Consider the following 23,755-nt stretch of genomic DNA (forward strand, 5'->3'; position numbering starts at 1 on the left):
TTATTGAAGTTCCAAAGCAAAGGAAGAAATGAGTTTGCAGTTTACAATTCAATTTATCTGGCACTTAAAAACTACTTATTATTACCTCTTCTCTACAAGCAAGGAGAAGAAAATAAGAGAGGTGTTGGATCCAAATATGAAAAGAAAAAAAAGAAAGATTCAGTTTTCAGGAGCTTTGATATAAATCCACTGAAAAGATATATAAAGAAAGAAAGAAAAAAAGTTTAAGCAAATATAGATGAGAGAAGAATAAGCAGAAAGTTAAAGTTGGAGTCTATATGCACTGATGCAGTTTAAATGAAGGGTTGGAAAGTAAAGGGTTTGGGAATTTTGGAAAAAAGATTTGAGGAAGATTTTGATCTTGTTGAGATAAGAATATAGGAAACTTTGTTTAGTTATTCTTTATGATATAGAAAATACAGAAATGTTTGCAGCACTTAATTATTTAAGGATAACATCCATTTTCTTTAATAACTAGCTTTTCCTGTCTATTTTCCCTATTCTCTTTGACCTTCCCAGAGTTACTGAAAAGCATTAGAGAAAGGTGGAGCTGGATTAAGAAGACAAAGGAATTGAGTTGGCTCTTTGAATGATTTAAAAGGAAATAAAGAAAAAATTGTGGAGAGCTGGGAGTGCCCCCATGAATTTTTGAACATGCTCTAACTGAAAAAAAAATGGGCCCTGAAATTTGAGATGCTGCCAGCTTCTGGCCTTTGGGAAAATTGCAACTTAAGTATTACCTTTAGTGATAATAAATCCAGATTTTATTTGGTTGAAATTTTCTTATGAAATTAAATCATTATGCAGTCTCATTTACAGTGTGATGCATTCTCATATTGGGATAATTGTGGTAAATTGGAACTTAATACAAATAACATTTGCAATTTAGCATTAAAACAATATACTAGAAAATTCATGGATCAAGAATACCTGAGTTGAAGTCTGGTCTCAGAATTTTATTAGCTGTATGACCTTAATCAAGTTACTTCATTTGTTTACCTTTACAGATTAAGAAAGCAGACAGATAATAGCTACCATCTCCTAGGGTTGTTGTAAGGATCACTTGATTGTACAGTGCTTAGCACAATACAAATGTTAGTAAATGTAATTACTCTATATTGGTTCTAAATGCAATCAGGGTAAAATGCCAAAAGTGATCAAATGAATGATTTTTCTATGTAAGATATTTGGAAATGCATTCAACTGAATCAATGTCACCTCCCTGGTGACAGGTTTTGTTTCATGTTTTAAATACATGGCATCCTGTATTTATTATTGTGTTTGGGAAATCATTGTATCACAAATACTATTAGAAAAGTAACTTCTCTTTTTGTGTGGATGCTGTTAAATATGAATGTAGCTGTTGAAAGAATGGGGTAAAACTGTTTGAAAACTGTTAAATGTTTAATGGAGAATATTTGCTTTAAAGTAATAATTTACTTTTGGTGGAAAAGTAGAAAAATCCTTTTTAAGTTGCCTTTTTTCTATGAGGCTCCTTAGGGCTTTCTTCTTGGTCAAGGTCATAAGATCTCTTCAGCTCTACTGGTAGCATGTGCTAACATTCTAAAGTATTAACTCCCAGCAAAAATGGGGAAGCTTGTAAATTTGCAGGTAGTAAAAAATGAGCTTTATCTGAGATTATTTGGCTATCACTTATGAAAATTATGAAATTGTGTGTGTTAAAAAATAATATGTTTTGAAGTTACATCTTTGAGCCAACTTAGTAACAAATGACCTTAGATTTAAAGATTTCAACTTTGCCTTAAGGGAGAAGAGGCAATACACATTGGAGATTTGCTATAGTCAGTATTTTTCTGGGGGTTTTGAATAAGCTATCAGGTATTCATTGAATGTGTTCAGAATCTAACTATTCCTAATTTGTAAATGAAGGATAAATGAAATGTCCTTATATCTGCTCATTATTAACTATTATTAAAACATAAAAATAATGATAACTTGGCCCTAAATTGTGATTAGTGAAATTTACTATTTGAGGTAAAATCTTATGGAACTGAAATCGATACTGTTCTAAGTTTTGATTTCAGTTATGATTATCAAAATTGTTGTTAAACCAATAATCCATCATTCAAGGGAAATGTCATGTGCTGCCCAAATAGAGTGAAGTGTGGGAACTGGTACATGTGGGTGTTTGTCCCTGGGAAAAGTTGAGGGGATGATCTTGGCATAGGTTAAGGCAGGATCCTTTTCAGTCATTTCCCCTCATGTTAACTGTGAACCTAGTATGATACCCTGTGAATGATGTGGAACTTTGCTATATAATTGGCTATTAACTATGATGCTTGCCCAGAATCTAATGGAGCTAAAGGAATTTTCCACTGTTATGGCTTATGTAAGGTTAGTCTGTATCCTTGAGGGAAAAGTCTTGATATAGCCATAGCCATATCCCTCATTTTCCTTTCACAGCAAATTTCTATAATCAGTTCAGGTTAAGTGTAGAAGTTTTTGTTTTTGTAGTACTAAATCTACTAATTAATAGAGTAATATTGAAACATCTCTGAGTTACTATAATAGGATGCAAGTATGAAAAATCTTGCTATTTCAATCTGAATTTGTAGTCAATTTCATATGCTAAAAAACTAAGCATATGACTTCTTGGACTTACCATCTACTTGCTAATAGTTATATATTCATATATAAGATCAGGCCCTTAGAGTATCTCATTCTTTCAGAGTGATATGGGAATACTATCCTCAAAAGGGGGAAATAAGGTAAAAATGTTAAAGTTTTCTAATTAAACAGAGTAGTAAATCTTGAGAGAGCAAATGGATTAGACTGTTTTCTCAAAGAACTGGGAGTGTGTGTTTGGGTGTGTGTGTGCGTGTGTGTGTGTGTGTGTATTTGTGTGTGTGCATGTGTAAGTGTACACTCTTGATGGCAGTGTCCATAACAGGTACAAAACTTAGGTCAAGATAAAAACAGCAAGTGGAATGTAAAACCTGAAATTTTCTGACATCTTAGGTGAATTAGGAGTTCCTAACTTGATCTTCTTCTCATAGCACTGTTGTTAATAGAATCAGAACCATAAGGCTTGAGCTGATTTTCACTACTTGAACTAGTTATTAGAAGAACAAATTTAGGAGGTTGTGCTAAATTGCATTTAGTCTTATTACTGGCAAATTCTAGCAGAATTATCTAGGAATCTCTGCAAGTGACTAGGAACCAGAGAAGCAGATCTACTAGGATGAACTTGCTTCAGAGCTGCCCTAAGAATAAGACCTATTCCAGAACATCCAGGGGAAGATGTTTCCAAGGACCAGAAAACTATCTGGGACATTTGGGACTTACCACTTCTTACCTAGCTTCTGATCACTCAATGGGTGTTACCTCAATCTGAGACCTGGGAAAGACTTTAGTATAAAAAGGTCAAGGTCTACCACTGTATCAGGGGCTGTCACCAGTCATCCTGAGCTATGTCTTGTCATTGGACTCTGAATGATTCTGAATGACTCTGAAAAGAGAGTGAAGCTGATAACTTTGCATAGCCCTTCCTCATTTAAATCCAATTCAATTGCAAGTCAAGACATCACCCTCCTGAATTGATTGGTTCTCTTCAAGAATGAAGAATGAGCAACAATAATAATCCACCATTTTGTGAAGTTAAGTTTCAACTCCATGTAAGTCACCTAATTTAGGAGGTTTCACAAGAGTATTCCTCTTCCTCACTGTCACCTGACTTAAAGAATGTCACAAGAACACCCCTCTCCCTCTCAACTCAGTGTCTCCTGACCCCCTCAACCAATGAAAAACCGATGTCTCAACCCCAATTATTGTGTTTCCTGTTTTTCACTCACTTTAAATTAAATATTAACTGTGAGGAACCAAACTTTTGGGGTCTTAATTTACTGACAGCCTTGGACTTGGTTTGTTTTGCTGTCATATAGATTGCTAAATAAATTGTTTGTCTGGATGAAACTCAGTTTCTTTTTTATTCCACCAGAATAATGTTGAAGACACTAGTTAGGTAATGGTATATCCCACTGAGTTTTTGTTTAGAAACCCTTTATCTACAAATGCAAGATGAATTCCTGGAACTTCTGTGAAGGTATGAAGAGATCCAACTTATTTTGATGTCTATAATTAGACCATATTCTAGCAAAGAAAAACCAGAAGCCAATTCAACCCAGCAAACATTTATAAAGCACTGTTATTAAGGCACCATGCTAGTCAGTAAAGATACAAAGTTAGGTATGATATGGGCTCCAATTTCAAGAAGCTTACAGACAGAGGAGAAAGTACATGTAGACAACACTAGGTAGTGGAAATATGATTGGCTTAGGTTCAAGTCCCACCTCTCATATTCATTAGTTGTATGATGTTGGGCACATTACCAAAAAAAAAAGAAAAAAGTAACCCTTATGAACCTTGGTTTGCTCATCCATAAAAGGGAGTTACAATGCTTGTATTACCTACTTTATCAGGTGTCTACAAGTTAAGTATTTTGTAGATATTAAAGCCCTACATAAATGTCAGTTATCATGGAGTACATCAACCATCATGAAGAGGATCAGATGAGAATCAGATGAGAAATTCAGGAAAAAGGCTGTGAGGAATATGAGGAAGGAGAAACCACTTTCACCTGGCAGAAAGAATTGGAGAAGGCAAACTCTAATTAGGGCCCTGAAGGAAGGAAGAAATTTCAAGAGATGGAAATGGAGTCCTTTCTAGGAATGAGAGAAGGTATAAATAGAGGTATGGAGATAATAGAGGGCTGGACAGAAATAGGAGGGTCCTAAATAGCATAGTCATGATGTTTTTATTTATTTTATTTACTTATATTTATATTATATATGTAATATATATCATATATATTTACTTACAATATTTATTTATTACTTATTTACTTTATTTTATAGGCAATGTTGAACCATTGAAGGTTTTGAATACACTAATGATGTGTCCGTAGCCAAACATTAAGAAAGCTCCTTGGGTAGCAGTGTTGAGGACAGAGCATTTTTGTGAACTGAGTCCAATATGCTCATAGATTCAAACTATTAAATACAGGTCAACCCTGCTTTGATAAGGCACTTCATATGAAAATTCAGGTTTTTAAAACAGACAAATTAAATGATGATTATACACAGTACAAAAGGTTCTTTTAAATTGGGGTTCTTTAAGTAATATCTTTCTTAGTGAATTTAAAATACAGATTGACTTACATACCTTTTCTTCAGGGACACATCTACTGTATAAAATAAAATAGACAATTATTTTTCATTGACCTATATTAATTTGCTAAATTAGTAACTTGTGCTGAAGTTACTATGGAGAAATCCTCAAGCATTAGGCGCATAGTGTTTCCCTTTAAGATATCAGTTCACTAAACCACTTACAGAAAAACAGAAAAACTAATTTATACATTTTATGGTCTCTGAGTTATCATTTCCCAAACAATAAGCAATTGTGTTTCTTTCAACTTTGAAAACCCTACTTCTTCCTCACACTAGGGGCAGTCTTTCGATTAGATGATAGAGCTAATACAGCACAGTTAACCTTCTTGCCTGTTAAATTAGCTAGTTTTAGTTTAGCTCTCACCAGTGACTAATTATAAATTCCAAGAATATGGACTATAAACTAGAAATGCTTTAAAACAGTTTCAAAGTTTAAAATTTTGTTAGGTGGAAATTTAAGATAGCACTGCTCAGAAATTTTTGTCTGGTAATTGAGCTCTAAACTATGAAACCATTGACCAGACTACTATAAACCTGAGAAAATTCCCCTCAGAAGTGTCTTGCCAGAGTGGGAGATACACAGAAAGAGACAACCATGAGACCACTACAGTACTGTGTACATTTGCTCTTTACTATGCATATTCACTCAACTTTTTTCCCCCAGAATACTTTAAGAAATGTCAAGATTCAATAATTTAGCAAAAATGATGTGATGGTTCATGGGTAGGTCAGTGCTTTCCTCCAACAAATTCAAACCTCCACCTTTCCATACATTTTCTTATTTTATAATTATACACATAGCACTCATCAACATAACAAATATCTAAATGTACAAATAAGAAACAACCACCAAGATTGTACCTAAAATAGTAAGAATTCCACTATGTATATTGTGCAAAGCTACAAAAATCACTGTTTTGATTTGTGTTTTTGAGTCCCCTTTGAAACTTTTTTCTTTTTTTCTATGTCCTTTTCCAAACATTTATTCTTGTTATTATTTTATTTTGTTTACTTAGATTTTATTATTGAGGAGTAGCTAGCATAGTATACAAGATAGCTGGCCTCAAAGCAAGGAAGATCTGCTTTCAAGCCCCACTTCTGATGCCTGCTGTCTGTGAGACCATGGGCAAGTCACTAATGTTGTCAGTGCCTCCAGGGAACTCTAAAATTATAAACTGAATTTAAAAAAGAAAAGTTTCCTTAGTGGGAACTCCCTACACTAACTAAATGATAGAACAGATGTGGTCAAAAAACAGAAGTTATTGTTTTTATACAGATGTCAGCTTCACATACTTTTGTCTTATAATTGAGCTCCAATTTATAAACTCATTAGCCAGCCTCCCATATTGTTCTTTTGGTTCTGCTTTCTTCATATTGTATAATTTCATGCATGTTTTCCCTACATTTATTTGAATTCTGCCCATTCATCCATTATTATACTGTAATAATATTCTATTATATTCATATGCTAAATTTGCTCAGATTTTCTCTAATACTGGTACTAATATATTTGCTATATTCTGGGAATACAGTATTAGTAGTGGGATGAGTGGATCAAAAAGAATAAATTTGGGGGCTTTGTGTATGTAATATAACATTGCCTCCCAGAAAGATTGAGTACATGCACAACTTCACCAGCAGGTTAATATTAATGCTTTTTTCCCCCACCCAAAGCTCTACCAGAAATTAATTTTCCTTCTTTTTTTACTTACTATTTTTACCCATTTAGCATTTGTATTTCTTCATTCAAGAGCTGACTGTTCATATCCTTTGAACATGTATCTATATTGGGAGTGAAAATTTTTTTAAATGTGTCATTTTTATGTATTATAAGATTTTGTAAATTATAAAATCTAGGTTATAGATCTATCTATGGATAGATTATGGATATGAGATTTTTATCAAAATGTTGATATCAATTCTTTATCCCAATCTGTATCTTTCCTATTTTATTCTGATTCCCCTTTTTGTTGTTCAAAGGTCTTTACCTAATCAATTTTGTTTTATTTTATCTCCTTTTATTTCTTTATTTTGTTGAATAGCTAAAAATTTAACCATTCTCAAGCTATAGAGATAGCATTCTATCATCTCCTGATTCTTATGACTGATTCTCCACATAGTTCTTTTCTCTAAATTATTATGAGGCCAGTTTTACATGAATAAGTGATAACAGAATATTGAGGAGCCAATAAACTCAGCATCTCAAGGATGGTATCTGAATGAACTATCACTACAACATCCCCTGAGGAGTGTTCATACAACTTCTTCTTGAAGATCTCACCACCTCACAATGCAATACATTAGTGTTGAGCAAAAAATAAATAAATAAATGTTTCTCTGCAAAATCCAGTTTATCTAGATTCACACTGAATAAATCTAATCCTTCTTCCACAGGCCAACCCTTCAAATATTTGAAGACAGTTTTCATGCCCCGCTTCCCTTGAGTTTTCTCTTTCCTAGACTAACCATGCCCAGTTCCTTCAACCATTTCTCATATGACATAGTCTACAATCCTCTCACTATCCTGGTTATCCGTCAACTTTTCACTGACTTTCCTAAAATGTGGTATTCAGAACTGAATGCATTTTCCAAGACGTAGTCTGACCATGCCAGATTACTGTAGAACTCTCACCTCCTTAGTTCCAGGCACTCTGCCTCAGTTAATGTGGCCTAAAATTGAATTAGTTTTGGCCAGAATATCATATTTCATACTGAGCTTGCCATCTACTAAAATCTCCAGGTTTTCTTTTTTTTTTCTTTTTGTACACAAACTGCTGTCCAGCCACATTTCTTCAATCCTGGGCTGATGCAGTTTACATTTGGAATCCAAATATAGGACTTTGTTTTTATTCCAGGTAGACTTTATTAGATTCTGGTTGTTCACCCTAGCCCAGGGAGTACTGAGTGGATCCCAACTCTATAATCCAGGACATTAGTTTTCCCTCCCAGTTTGTTATCACCAGCATAATCGATATGCTAGCAATATTTTCATACCACTCAGTCCCAGTAATGAGATCACTGGATCTAAGAGAATGAGCAGTGTGCATATTATCTATATATCCCAGTCACTCAGAAGAAAATAAAGAACAAAAAGGATCAAGGATAAATTCCTAGAAACAATCTGAATATCTATCAAAACAATAGTAGAAACAAACACTCTCTTCACAAATATTTGGGGATCCCACAGTAAGTTGAGTTTTTATGACTTGATAACCAATACTATTTTCTCTATCTTGTACTTTAAATGTATACAAGGAATCTTAAGGCTTCTTCTGCCTAAAACATAGTTTAAAAGAAAAGAAAAGAAAAGAAAAGAAAAAAGCAACTTCATGGATCTCTTTTCCACTAGCAGAGAGGGACTTGGGGAGAGGGGGTGAGAAAACTATTGCCAAATACATGTCTTTGTAGTCTGAGGGGGGGAAACCTTTCACAAATCTTTTTGTTTTTTTAATGTTCTTGCTCATTGGCTTTGGCAGCTTCAACCTCTGCCTTCATAAATACTCAGGAACTGTTTAATTTGTTGATGACTGTGATAAATGTTGGACTCCACATTGGGAGGGCCAACAGATAGGGAAGCTTGACTTTTAGATCTATGATCAGGCGGTGCTTTGATGATTTGAACTAACCTGTTGAATTTTTTTTCAAGATATTTATTCAGAGCAAGCACAAGACAGAAGATAAAGTTGTTCAAAGCTCCAGGTCCTTAACTGAATTAGAACATAGTTCTCAGTGCCACTTTGGAGGTGGACTGTTTGCTAGTGCAGATACTGTACTACCTTTAATCTTTATTTGTAATGTCAGTCTTCTTTTCATGCCCTCCATGCCTTTTACAAAATAAACAACGATGATCACCTGAACATTTTTAATCTTTAATTTATTCCAATTACAATTTTATTTACATTTAACCTTTTCTCAACTTAATGACTACAAAGACAGTTACACTGGCAGGGAACTGCAGACTCCACCCCTTGAGCATGGTCTTTTCTGCTTTGCAAACATTTCATTCAAGAATGTATGCTGGGGAGAACCAGCCAGGAGCAAATGAGGATTTAGGAGCTTCCTATTCATGTTATTTACAGAACTCTGCCTAATGGAGGAAGCTTTCTGTGTACTGCTAGCCAAAAACCACAAGTCAGTATCGAGCATACTGGAATTAGAGCAAAAGAACCCAATTAGCCTTAAGGCTGCCATTTTGTACCTGTGTAACCTAGGGTAAGTCACAACCAACCTAATCTTCAATTTTCTCATCTGTAAAATGGGATTGGGCAAATTAAGGTCCCTTTTATCTCAAAATCCTCCAGGATTACTCAGTTATAGCCACAATAAGATAATAGGAGCTTAGCCTCCCCTGGGGCAATAAAATTTAGAGGACCCCAAAATTGAACAAATGTACTTCTTCCATCAGCATAAAAACAATTAAAATCAACACCTAGTTAATAAGAATCTTTTGTTTAAAATAGAAGTTATAGTAACCAATTGACAAACTTGCAATATTATATTTGTCTTAATTATTCAGTTTTCACATCATGAATTATTAAGTAGAGTTGAGATTTATGATGCTTTACCTGGGTACCAAAATTGCTAGTTCTAGTCAAAAGAAGCCATGATTTAAAATGGTCCAAATCCTATCACTGACCCTGTTACTAAATTAGAGTCACCTGTGGGTCCAAGAAGTTGTAGCATGCTCAGCAACCACATTGCAGTAAAACTGTCTCAGCAGACAGGCTAAACCAGGATGAGGGTAATCGACAGGCCTCAAACCTGTTGGTGAGTTAGGGGGATGTCATTTCCCATGCATACCTTCCTCTCAAGCTAAGCCTGTCTCTTCTGCTTCTTCCTGCCTATGTGCCTTTACTCATGATATTTCCCCCTTTTCTGCTGCCTGGGGTGTATGAGGTATTCAAGAAGAATTAGCACCTCTGATATGAAGACTTGCTCATTCACCTTTAGTGTCTAACTGGCATTCAACTTTCACCTGTGACTCCAAGAAGCTGGAGCATGTGCAGCAGTGATATCCTGGTAAACCATTTCAGCAGACAGACCAAACCAAATTGAGGGTAACTGAAGAGCCTCAAACCCATCAATGAGTTAGGGATGTCTACCCCAAGCATATGAAAAATTTCCCCTGGCAGAATGAGTGGATGAGAAAAATTTGTTCCAATGTCCATGAAGGCAGCTGAAGCAGGTGCTGGGGAACACTTAAAACTTGGTCAGACATCAAAGACACCAAGGTCATCCACTGTACCTTGGGCCATTGCCAGTCATCCTGACTTTTGTCTTGCCACGGGACTTTGATGCCACTGGAAGAGAGAGTAAGGCTGACAACTTTGTGCAGATCTGTCTTGCTTAAATCCAATTCACATGTAAGCCAAGACATTCACCCCTTGATGTCATTGGACCTCTTCAAAAATGAAAAATGAATAGCAACAACAATTAAAGTCAGCCCAGTTTCCTTAGTTATCAAAGAGAATTGTATGTAATTTGCTCTTTGAATCACTGTGCTTTCTAGATTGTCTTTCCCCCCCCCTTCCTCTGTCTCTGTTTTTCATCATATTCACAATATTTCCCCCTAAGTTTATTGAATTAGTATTCTAATGATTCTATATTTTTCAGTTCTGTGAGCCATCAGGTCATATTGAATATTAATTTTGGTATATCACAATGACTTGTTAGTGGTTAAAATATGAAATTTCTTATGTAAAGAACACAGCTGGATAATTCCAAGTAATTTAAATCTCAGAGGAGCAATTGGTATCATTCCATTGTTAAATGTTTGTAATTTATTAACTTAATAATTTGAGTTATATGACAGGTGTATACCTACGTGGGACTGGGCATAGGGAGATATAGGATCTAAACCCAGCTTGGCCACATATTTTTCTCTCTGGGCCTTGGTTTCTTTCTCCAAAGTGAGGAGGTTGATATTCCTATCTACCAGGAAGGTTGAGGATGGTGATTCTCTTGAGCTCAGGAGTTCTGAGCTGTAGTGGGTTAAACTGATTGGGTAACTGCCCTACATACTGCATCTAAATGATAAGACCCCAGAAGTAGGGGGCTATGACATTGCTTAAGAAAAGGTAAATTGGCCTAGATAAGAAACACAGAGCATGTAAAAGCTGTTATGCCAATCAATAGTGGGATCAGGCCCATGAGCAGCCTCTGTACTTCCAGAATGGGTGAAATGGAAAGACCGTCATCTTAAAAAAAAAAGTATGGGAACTGGATGCACATGCTTTATTTATAACAAATATCTATAAAAATTTAGGAGACCTCTTTTCCTGAAATCCCTGGCTCTCAGCTGAACTCTCCCAACATTTCCCTCCAAACAACTTTAAAATAACACTTCAAAGAGAATTCCAAAGTGGCAGAGCCAAAGAAAGGCTGGAGTGAGATATTTTCTATCACAAAGCTACTTAGGAGGTTGGCAAGAGAAGTATGTGGCACCAGGGTTGGGGCTGGACAGAGCACACATAGTGACAACACCAGCAGTAAGCCTTGGAGGCAGCTGCAACAGCAGCAATAGCACTTTCAGGAGCTCTCAGTCAACAAATGGCAAGGGGGTTGAACAACTAGTTAAAAAGAAATTACAGGGGACCTTGAATTGATACTGGGTGCAGAACCATAGCACATTGTCTTTACATGATTTCATTTCATAGTTCCAGAGCAGAAAGAAGCACTAGCACTTGTGGCCTCAGGAGAGTGGGGGACCTGGTTCCAGGACCAAGAGGAGTGCTAGCGCTTGTAGCTGCAGGGGAACAAGGGCCCTTTCTGGGTAAAGACCAGAGTACACACAAGAAGAGGTGACCATATCTCTCCTTGGATCATACCACCTCAGAAACACTGAAAACTTGCAGACCCCCAGAACTAGTTCTGAAAACAACACAAAAAAGCCTGAAGCTTGGGACAGCACCTTCCTAACCCCCAGATGAGCAAAGCCCAACATTAGCATATAGTTCAAAGTCAAGAAATAGGCTGGGAAAATGAGAAACAATAAAAACAGAAATTGACCATAAAGAGCTACAATGGTGGCAAGAAAGACCATGACAAAAATTCAGAAAAAGGCAATAATGTGAAAACAGGTACAAGCAAAACCTCAAAGAAAAAAAATATTTTAATTGGACACAAACCCAAGAAGAATTCCTGGAAGAGTTAAACAAAGAGAGAAGAGGAGTAGAGAAAAATTAAAAAAAGAAATCAGAATGAATAAGAAAATTATGAAAAGAGAATTAATAGCTTGGTAAAAAGAAACACACACAAAAAATACTGAAGAAAATAACAACTTAAAAAACAGAATTGACCAAGTAGTAAAAAGGGCAAAAAAGAAAAAAAAATTACTGAAGAAAAGAACTCTTTAAAAGGCAGAATTAGATAAATTGAAAAGGAGGTACAAAAAGTTCACTGAATAAAATAATTCTCTAAAAATTAGAATTGAGTGGAGGTAGAGCCAAGATCACAGAATAGAGGCAGAAACCCAGTTGAACTCTCCTAACATTCCTCTCCAAACAACTTTAAATATTATCTCAAATAAAATTCTATAGTGATGGAGTGAACAATAGGCCAGAGTGAGGCATTTTTCCAGCCTAAGACAACTTACAAGATCTGTGACACTGAGTGTCAGATAGCTCAGAGTCCACAAAGCAGTGCAGCAGCAGCCCTTGAAAGTGACTGTGACAGAGGCAGCAGCAGCTTTGGGAGCTCTCAAAATAGAGAGAATAATGGGGTCAGACAAATAGTCTGAGATTCCAGGGAACCTGAGTTGACACTGGGCAAAGGATCCTGTTACATTGCCCATCCATACCCCTGGGTCACAGTTCCCGGACCAAGAAGAACACTGGCACTTCAGGTTGTAGGGGAACAGGGGCCCTAGTAACAGATCAATCTCTTTTGCCTGCCAGAATATCATATCCCAAACCTTCTGCATCTTCAATGTGGAAAAATTATAATTAGCCAAGTTGAAAACTAATGACTCCATGAGACTTCAAGATACAAAAAAACAGTCAAAAGAAAAAAATAGAAGAATATGTGAAGTATCTCATGTGAAAAACAATTGACCTGGAAAGTAGATCAAGCAGAAATCATTCCTATTAAAAGCACTAGAAAGCATAAGAAAATTAGGGGAGCATGGTGCTCACTTCAGCAGCACATATACTAAAATTGGAAAGATACAGAGAAGATTAGCATGGCTCCTGTGCAAGCATGACACACAAATTCATGAAGCATTCCATATTTTTATCACACCTATCAGATTGGCTAACACGGCAAAACAGAAAAATGATAAATGTTGGAGAAGATGTGGGAAAATTGGAACATTAATGCATTTTTGGTAGGGTTGTGAACTGATCCAACTATTTTGTAGAGCAATTTGGAACTATACCCAAAGGATTACAAAAATGTGCATATCCTTTGACAAAGCAATAGCACTTCTAGGGCTATATCCCAAAGAGATCACACAAATGGGAAAAGGACTCACATGCACAAAAATATTGATAGCATCTCTTTTTGTGGTGGCAAAGAATTGAAAATTGAGGGGATGCCCATCAATCGGGGAATGGCTGAACAAGTTGTGGTATATGAATGTAATGGAATACTATTGTGCTATAAGAAATGATGAGCAGTCAGACTTCAGAAAAACCTGGAAAAACTTGTACAGACTGATGCTGAGTGAAGTGAGCAGAACCAGGAGAACATTGTATACAATAACAGCTATATTGCATGATGACTAACTTTGATAGACTTAGCTTTTCTCAGCAATGCAAGGTTCTAAAACATATCCAAAAATCTCATCATGGGAAATGCTATCCACATCCACAGAAAGAACTATGGAGTTTGAATGCAGATTGAAGCATACTATTTGCTCTTTTTTTCTTCTGTTTTGTTTTGTTTCTTCTTTCTTGTGGTTCCTCCTATTGGTTCTAATTCTTCTTTACAACATGACTAATGTGAAAATATGTTTAATAGGAATGTATATGTAGAGCTTTTATCAGATTGCCCGCCATCTTGGGAAAGGAGGCTAAGAGGGAGGGGGAGAAAATTTAAAACTCAAAATCTTACGGAAGTGAATGTTGAAAACTTAAAATAAATTAATTGATTTTTAAAAATAAATAAATAAAAATAAAATATAGTTATATTAGCTTGAAACATGAACATTAATTCATGATGACCGTTAATTAATCTTCATATCTTACTTCTCCTTGACCAGCCCTCTATACTTTGAAGGATTTTGCTACTGCTACCATCACCACCACCTCCTCCATCATCATCTAATTCTTCTCTTCTTTTTTGATGAAATTCAGTTAGAATGGTCTTAGTAGAAGTTGTCATCCTGCTATTGTTCTTTTTTGTATACGAGAGCTCAAGCCTAATCATTTGCATGACTCTCTTCACTGATGGAGAAAATGGCTTTTTGATGTCCCATGCCTATGTGAAAGCATACCTATGCCCAGAACTTAGGAGAAGGGAGTTTCTTTTGTCTGGTTTCTGGCTTTGAAAGAGTATGCATGCAATTCCAGTCCTCTTTAGGGAGAGGTGTGTGGAATAAGAGATAGACTTTTGGGAAGAAGCTGACACAAAGAAGAGTTGGAACCTTGTGCTTGCCCCACTAGGGACTTCAAAGAAGTCTCAAATGTCCAGATTGCCACATAAAAGACTTCAATGAATTTTCTCTGGGGTGGGACCAGGTACTCTCTCAGTGGAGCTGAGATTTCTCATTCTCAGTGACATTATTAATTAACGCCGTGAATTATCTGGTATATCTTAATCTATGTAATTTCTCTGATTTCTGTTAGCTATTGGCTTGGATAAATGGGTTTATTCACTGTTCAGATAGTCTTTGGATAATTAGCATTTGAAGGGAAGGGAGACAAGCCTTTGGATATAGGTTGGGCACCCCTCCTCCATGAAGGAGCAGCTTATATCTAAAATAATTTCCTCCATATCAGCAATTTGTCTTGGGGAAAGCAAATAGATATATTTCTAGTTGGATATCCTCACTCTGAAACTACTGGTCACAATCTCCCTTTGCTCTCCCAGCCAGAATCAAAATCTTCCTTGGAAAGGAGTAGGCAAAATTCTGTATATATCTATTCCTGCCTCCCTATGAGCTGTATTGAGATGTAATCAAGTGGACATACACATATCCTACATGGGCAACTTCTATGTTGTTATCAAATTTTCCAGTGTCCTTATTATGCTTGGATTTATTTTATATATTTGTAGTATATGGCTAAATCAGGAGCATGAAACACAGTGGTGTTTCATTATAGTGTTTGTTCAATAATCTCTGAATCAATAATAGATTGTTCTTTATATTCCTGGGGAAAAGATTAGGGGAACATGGAAAATTTTACCTGTGAGATCTAAAGATAGGGAAAATTTTATGATGAAACAAGAAGATCACGGGAAATAAAATGAATAATTTTGATAATCAATCAATAATTTTTGGCATAAATCAAACCAATGTAGCCAAGATTAGAAGGAAAGCAGGAAACTGGAGGAAATTTTTACAGCAAATTTCTCTGACAGAGACCTCATTTCTCAAATATGTATGAAGTTGAGTCAAATTTATAAAAATATGCATCATTCATCAATTAATAAATGGTCAAAGGATATAAACAGGCAGTTTTCACAAAAAGAAATCAAAGCTATCTATCATCATATAAAAAAATCTATAAATCACTGTTGATTAGAGAAATGTAAATTAAAACAACTCTGAGATACCATCTCATACCTATCAAATTGGCTAACATGACATAAAAGAAAAATGATAAATACTGGAAGAGGTGTGAAAAAATTGAAACACTAATGTACTATTGGTGGAATTGTAAAGTAGTCTAATCATTTTGGAGAGTATTTTGCTGTAATGTCCCAAAAACAGGAAAAAATTAGTTTCTCTGAAGAAGAGAGAAGATAGGGGAAAGAGAGACTATATGGTAATTTGTCTCTTAGAAGGACTAAGAACTGCATTTCAAAAGCAAGTAAATTTTCAAAAACTTAAGGAAATTACTCAGGGAAAAAAGGAAAACCCTGCCCTTTTCCAAGACAGGTTAGTAGAATATATTTAAAAGTGTACACGTTTAGATCCCAACTCTATAGAAGGGGCAACAATCTTTAGCATGTATTTCATTAATCAGTCTGCCTATTAGGAGGAAACTGCAGAAATTGGCATTGGGACCCCAAACACCTCAGGCCCAATTACTGGAGATGGCCTTTGGAGTTTTTAACAACAGAGACTTAGTAGCAACAGAGGAAAGAAAATGAAGAGAAAGGGCTAGAGACAGAGAACATGCTCAATTCTTAGGGGCTGTCAGGGCCAGGAAATAACCCTAGGGTGCTCCTAGCAACTTCTGCAGTGGGAAAACCTGCTTTCAATGCCACCAGGAGGGCAACTGGTCCAAGGAGTGCCCCTCCAGGGCACCCTCCCAGAGGGAGCCCCCACAACTGATGCCTCTCTCTGGAGAGAGACATTGGAGGAAGGATTGTCCCCGAGGTTGGAAAAGTGGTGGGGTTGTCCCCCAGTACCCAATCCTACAGTCTTCTCAAGACTGGGAATGACAGGGGAACCTGGGGCTTGGTAGCACTCCCACCTTCTCCATCTCTCTGGCCCAGCCCTGGGCAAAAATCAAGGCCAAAGATAAGGTTACCTACTTTATCATGGCTACATTTGTTCTCTGTTTTAACCAATTACTCTGGCCTTACCTGCCCCTCAATCTGTCTGGTCATGGGCATTGAAGGGAAAACTAAGGGATGTCTCCAGACATACCCCCTCCTCTGCCTATTTGAGGATCTGTTTGAATACTTCTTCCTTATGCTCTCTTCTTGCCCTGACCCTTTGTTGGGAAAGGACCTGATGGTGAATTTGGGGAGCCAGTCTTCTCTAGTTAAGCCTTCCATCTCCCTTTTCCCTCTGTGCACCAGACCTCCCCATCTTCCTCCAGAAGTGTGGCAGAAAGGTGAGCTAATTCTTTGGCATCAGGGAATTATATCAAGTAACTTTTCATAATTTGGTTACCGCTAAAATAATTTGGCTATTGTTGGTTTTTGTTTTAATGTGTAAATTCACTGAAAAGCTTGTTTGGGTTTTGTCTTGCTGAGAATTTGCAAACATATAGAAATAATCTCTAAATATTGGCTTTTTATACCAGGACAAATTTAAATTTGAGTTGTAAATCCTAGAAATTTTTTTTTCCTAAGCTGTGATTAGTGAAACTTGCTATTTGAGGTAAAAAAAAGCTCATGATTTTATTTTGAGTTATCTAAGGGACCATAATAATCCATTGATAAATCAATGATCCACCATCTGAGAAATGCCACAAGCTACTCAGAGTGAATGTGATACTGGCAGGAATTGGGAAAAGCTGAGAGGTCAATTTTAGACTCAGTCTAAGATGGTATCCTCCTGGTTCAGTTTCCCCATTATGTTCCTTTGAAATAGAATGTTACCCATCTGGCTATTCCTGAGTCTGGCTATGAGGTAGATTTGATACAGCAAGGTTGGAAAACTGAATTATCTGAATCCAAACAGAGCTAAGGATGTTTCATCCTGTCATTTGGGCCCTACAGTCTTTCTGTCAGATTTGTGTCTTCCAGATTACAGGCCATTCACCTACAGTTGATAGCAAACAGTGGGTACCAGCCAATGTCCCACCCACCCCCCATATTTCCCTGGATGCAGCCTGTGCTCTGTTCCAGTCAACCTCCTCTTTGGTACCCCCTCAAGGCAGGGACATTTCTATGCCCCTTGCCAGCAGGAAGCAGTTTCAGAAACCAATACCTTTGCCCCTTACACCCCCAAAGAATTTGGGTCCCATTTGTTTGAGGGGAAAATGATGAGGATGGGATCTGGACCCCCAAAAAGGAAAAACCCTGGACTTTCCCACATGGCCAAATCTCTGGCCTTCACCTGAAGCTATAAGCCCATCAACTGGCCTTTTGTTATCTCCCAATTCTGTTGCCCTTAACATAGCCTAGCCCTCCATTGTCTTATTTCCCTATGGCCCCTGGCTACTTCCCACCCTTGACCCTATCTGGACTCCATTCCAATCACTCCCATCAAGATCCTTCCTAGATCTCTCCCACAGTCTTTCTGCATATAAGGTCCATGTTGTCTCCATTAAGGTGCTCAGATTTTTACAATCTAGCCAACGGCTCACAGGTGCTCAGATTCCTTAAGAGTCTGACTAATATGGCAGATCTTTAATAAATCTTGTCTTTGGCTGAAAGAAGGCTTGGGTCAAATTCTTTTGGGCAGGCCCTGCATGACATGATCTCAGGGTCCCAGCACCCCTAAATCTCTAGACTTCATCAGATCCACATGGAGATTTTCTCCATTCTCTACTGTGAGTCTAGCTGGTGATCTGACTCTCCCTTTTAATGGAAGACAAAAGGAAAAGCCTGTGCTAGATTTGGCAGAAAAACCTGGAAAGACTTACATGAATTGATGCTAAGTGAAGTAAACAGAACCAGGAGAACATTGTACATAGTAACAGCAACATTGTGTGATAATAAACTATGATAGACTTAACTCTTCTCAGAAATGCAATGATCCAAGACAATTCTAAAAGACTCATGATGGATGAAAAATGGCAATTCACATCCAGAGAAAGAACTATGGAGTCTGAATGCTGATCAAAACATACTATTTTCACTTCTTTTTGTTTTTGTTTTTTCCCTTTTGTTATGATTCTTCTTTCACAACATGACTAATGTGGAAAGATGATTAATATGATTGCTACATGTATACCTTATATCAGATCGCTTGCTGTCTTGGGGAGGAAGAAAAATTTGGAATTCAAAATCTTATAAAAGTGAATGTTGAAAATTATTAAGTAGAAAAATATTAAAATATTAAGTAGAAAAAAAACCGTAAGTGAAGATATAAAGGTTATAGCCTAGGTTTCTAGATATACAGTTTGGGGGTAAGTTAATTCATCTCTTTGGAGTAAATGATAACTTTTCCATTTCTCTTCAATACCTCTTTAGCTCTTTCTCCACACATGATCTGCTTCAGCCTGTCCTGGTTCAAGTGGTACCAGGCTTGGCATCTGTAACAACCACAGTCTGTATGAGGGGATTCAAAGATTTGGGCCTGGAGCTATGTTGTAGGATGGCTGTGGTGGACACCTATGCTCCTGGACATCAGGAGCAACCACTAAGAAAAAAAAAGAATGCAAAAATCATAATCATGAAGCCTACTATTGAGAAACAGCAACTGGAAACCATGAACAAAAAATCTCATCAAGTTCCCAAGTAAAACAGATCTGATGTACACCAAAACAAGTCATCACCCCTCCATTTTTTATAAGGAAACCTCATCCTCAGCCAAGTGATAAACTTAACCTTAGAACTATTGACCCCTTTGGTGATCATCCATGAGCCCCTTCTGCTTTCACTGTTTTCTCCAAAGGAGACATTCCTTGGGGGTTGGTACATGATTCAGTAAAACACAGATTACAGTGGGTCTGACTGCCTCAGACTCTTTCATTTGATCCTCTTCTTATTGCTTTGGCAGAGTTTTTTAAAATTTTTTATTACTTTATTTTGATTTATCAACAATCACTTCCATATGCTTTTGAGTTTAAAATTTTTCTCCCCTTTCCTCCCCATCACCCTCCCCAAGATGGTGCACAATCTGATTAGGCTATACATATACATTTCTATTAAACATATTTTCACAGTAGTGATGTTGTAAGTAAGAATTAGAAACAATATGAGGAACCACCAGAAAGAGGAAACAAAACATAACAGAAGAAAATGAATAGAAAATAGTATACTTCGATCTACATTCAAACTCCATAGTTCTTTCTTTGGATGTGGATAGCATTATCCATCATGAGGCCTTTGGAAATGTCTTAGATCCTTGTATTGCCAGGAAGGGTTAAGTTTATCAATATTAGTCATCACACAACGTGGCTGTTATTGTGTACACCATTCCCTTGGTTCTGCTCACTTCATTCAGCATCAGATCATACAAGTGTTTCCAGGTTTTTCTGAAGTCAACCTGTTCATCATTTTTTATAGCACAATAGTATTCCATTACATTCATATATCACAACTTGTTCAGCCGTTCCCCAGTTGATGGGCATCCTCTCAATTTCCAATTCTTTGCCACCACAAAAAGAATTGCTATGAATGTTTTTGGACATGTGGGTCCTTTTCCCATTTGTATGATCTCTTTGGCATATAACTCTGGAAGTGCTATTGCTGGGTCAAAGGGTATGCACATTTTTATAGCCCTTTGGGCATAGTTCCAAATTGCTCTCCAAAATGGTTGGATCATTTCACAACTCCACCAACAATGCATTAGAGTTCCATTTACCCACATCTTCTCCAACATTTATCATTTTCTTTTTTTGTCATCTTGGCCAATCTGATAGGTGTGATGTGGTACCTCAGAGTTGTTCTGATTTGCATTTCTCTAATCAATAGTGATTTAGAGCATTTTTCCATATGACTATAGATGGTTTTAATTTCTTCATCTGAGAACTGTCTGTTCATATCCTTTGACCATTTATCAATTGGGGAATGACTTGTATTCTTATAAATTTGACTTAATTCTCTATATATTTTAGAAATGAGGCCCTTATCAGAGAGACTGGTTGTAAAAATTCTTTCCCAATTTTCTATCTTCCTTCTAATCTTAGTTGCATTGACTTTGTTTGTGCAAAAACTTTTGAATTTAATGTAATCAAAATTGTCCATTTTGTTTTTCATAATGTTCTCTATCTCCTGTTTGGTCATGAATTTTTTTGTTCTCCATAAAGCTGATAGGTAAACTCTTCCTTGCTCTCCCAGTTTACTTATAGTATCAGCCTTTATAGATAAATCATGAACCCATTTTGACTTTATTTTGGTATATGGTGTGAGATTTTGATCAATGCCTAGTTTCTGCCATACTGTTTTCCAGTTTTTTTCAATGAGTGGGTTCTTATTCCAAAAGCTGGGGTCTTTGGGTTTATCAAATAATAGATTACTATAGTCATTGACTACTGTGTCTTGTATACTTAACCTATTCCACTGATCCACCACTCTATTTCTTAGCCAGTACCAAGCAGTTTTGATGATTGCTGCTTTATAATACAATTTAAGATCTGGTATTTCTAGGCCACCTTCCCTTGCATTTCTTTTCATTAATTCCTTTGATATTCTGGACCTTTTGTTCTTCCAAATGAATCTTGTTATTATTTTTTCTAACTCTATAAAATAATTTTTGGTAGTTTGATTGGTATGGCACTGAATAAATAAATTAGCTTAGGTGGAATTGTCATTTTTATTATATTAGCTCGGCCTACCCATGAGCAACTGATGTTTTTCCAGTTATTTAGATCTGACTTTATAATGTGTGAAAAATATTTTGTAATTGTGTTCTTATAGTTCCAGGTTTTGTTTCAGGAGGTAGACTCCTAAATATTTTATAATGTCTGCAGTAAGTTTAAATAGAATTTCTCTTTCTCTCTCTTGCTGTTGGGCTTTGTTGGTAATATATAGAAATGCCAATGATTTATATGGGTTTATTTTATAACCTGCAACTTTCTTAGCAGAGATTTCTAAGAGGTACTAAACATCTACACACTTTGTATAAAAAGAAAGTTTTCAAAAAATCCTTTTGATTGAAGGTGATAATGGAAAAAAAAATTTGTGCCTTGCTACCCGGACCAATTCTTGTGTTGAAGGCAGCTCTAACCCACTCAGACAGTAAAGTGTTTGAAAGGAGATTAAATGCTTTAGCACATGGGAGTGGTGGTGTTGGGCCTTCTCTAAATGATCATCTGAAGCATTTGCTTACAAGTCTTTCCAAGGGACTGATGGAGCCAATCACTAGTGATTTACAAAAGCTAGAATAACATTCTGGAAGTGGCATCTTTATGATTCTCAAAGCTAAAATTCCAGATCAAAGGAGCTATAAAAACCATTTGATTAAGTTGTGAGAATGGTGTGGCGAACATTGTAGGATCCCCTTTGGATGTTTCATTTTTTTTTTATCACAGTTACCAATTTGTAATTTACAAGATAAAAAGCAATGCATAAAATTGATTCCATTGAATAATTCCAAACAAACATGTATCAGCATGGCAAAATTATTAATTATGGAAAACTATTAAATGGAGTTCTATCATGCAATTCTGTGGGGTTTATCATATAAAATTTTTTTTCTGCTATAGTTGTTCTGCATTATGACCACAATTTTCTTTAGAGTTTCAGATTTGTTATTTTTCTTTCAGTTCTTTTTTGTTACAATATCACTTAAGTGATTGCACTAATTTTCATAATAACTTTTTCATACTTTGTGGGGTTTTTAGACCTAGTAGAGTCATAGAAATTAGCAATAGTTGTTAAACTGTTAAGTAGCTCACTGATCAATTATTATCTATAAACAAGTATTTTATAATGTGGAATACTTGGTGAAAACACCTGGAACATTTCAGTATATAAATTTTTCAAATAGTGTAAGTTATGTAATGTTATAACATGTAAATTATTATTTTATTGTAACTTGCTAAAACAATACTTGATGAGTTTAAGTGTGCATAATAACTAAGTAAATGTTATTTTTATATATTCTCACCTAAAAGAAATATGACTTATGAATTGAGATATTTAAGAATTCAATTCTCAGTTCCAAATTATATTCACAGTTTTTTTTTCTAGTGCTAACCTTAAAAACTTAATAAATATGTTGTAACTCTCACCAAAAAAAAATGAAAATAATAGGCTTTGATTCACATTCAGACTCCATAGTCAGATACTATTTTCCATCATGAGTTTTTGGAATTGTTGGTCAGCAATCGATTACTAGGAGTATATGGGTGTTCAGGGAGGACTAGCACCTCTGGTGTGAGAACTTTCCAAGACCTTTTCAGGGCTGCTTATCCACTTTAAGGTCCACCTTCCATTTATCTCTCACCTGTGGCTCCAAGAAACTGCAGCATGCATAGCAGCCATCCCCTGGTAAAAACCACCTAGGCACACAGACTAAAATAGGTCAAGGGTGACTGACAGGATGCATAACCATTGGTGAATTAGGAGAATGTCTACCCTAAGCATGTGAAGACTACCCAGGGCAGAATGAGAGGATAAAAACAATTTGTTCCAACATCCATGAAGGCAACTGAAGCAGGCACTGTGGAGCACTTAGAGTCTGGTTAGACACTGAAGATGTCAAGGTCATCCATCATATCCTGAGCCATTACCAGTCATCCTGACTTTTGTCTTGTCATTTGACTTCAATGATTCTGGTTTTTTTTTCATTCTTTTGATTTTGTTTTATTGCTTCTTGATGTCTCATGGAGTCAATAGTTTCCATTTGCCTAATGATAATTTTTAAGGAATTTTTTTCCTCAGTGAGTTTTTGTACTCCCTTTTCTATTTGGCCAATTCTACTTATTTTTCTTATATTTATTTAATATTTTATTTTTCCCCAATTACAAGTAAAAACAATTTTTAATATTCAGTTTTATGAAATTTTGAGTTTTAAATTCTCTCCCTCCCTCCTTTTTCAGAGATACTTGCTGTAAAAATATTTCCACAATTATGATTGCTAATTGCATTTCCCTCCATCCTATTTTCCCCCT

General features: G+C 36.2%; 1 non-coding gene and 1 pseudogene across 1 annotated transcript; both read left to right on the forward strand.

Annotated features, from left to right (window-relative positions):
• Positions 1 to 13,313: 13,313 nt before the first annotated feature.
• On the forward strand, positions 13,314 to 13,420 carry LOC114027862. Its single transcript, XR_003567302.1, has one exon. It is a non-coding gene; the product is annotated as a U6 spliceosomal RNA (small nuclear RNA).
• Positions 13,421 to 17,034: 3,614 nt separating this feature from the next.
• LOC114027695 lies at positions 17,035 to 22,111 on the forward strand (annotated as a pseudogene).
• The last annotated feature ends 1,644 nt before the right edge of the window (positions 22,112 to 23,755 follow it).

The sequence above is a fragment of the Vombatus ursinus genome, unplaced genomic scaffold (genome assembly GCF_900497805.2).
Source record: "Vombatus ursinus unplaced genomic scaffold, bare-nosed wombat genome assembly UNPS02014863.1, whole genome shotgun sequence".
Taxonomy (NCBI): Eukaryota; Metazoa; Chordata; class Mammalia; order Diprotodontia; family Vombatidae; genus Vombatus; species Vombatus ursinus.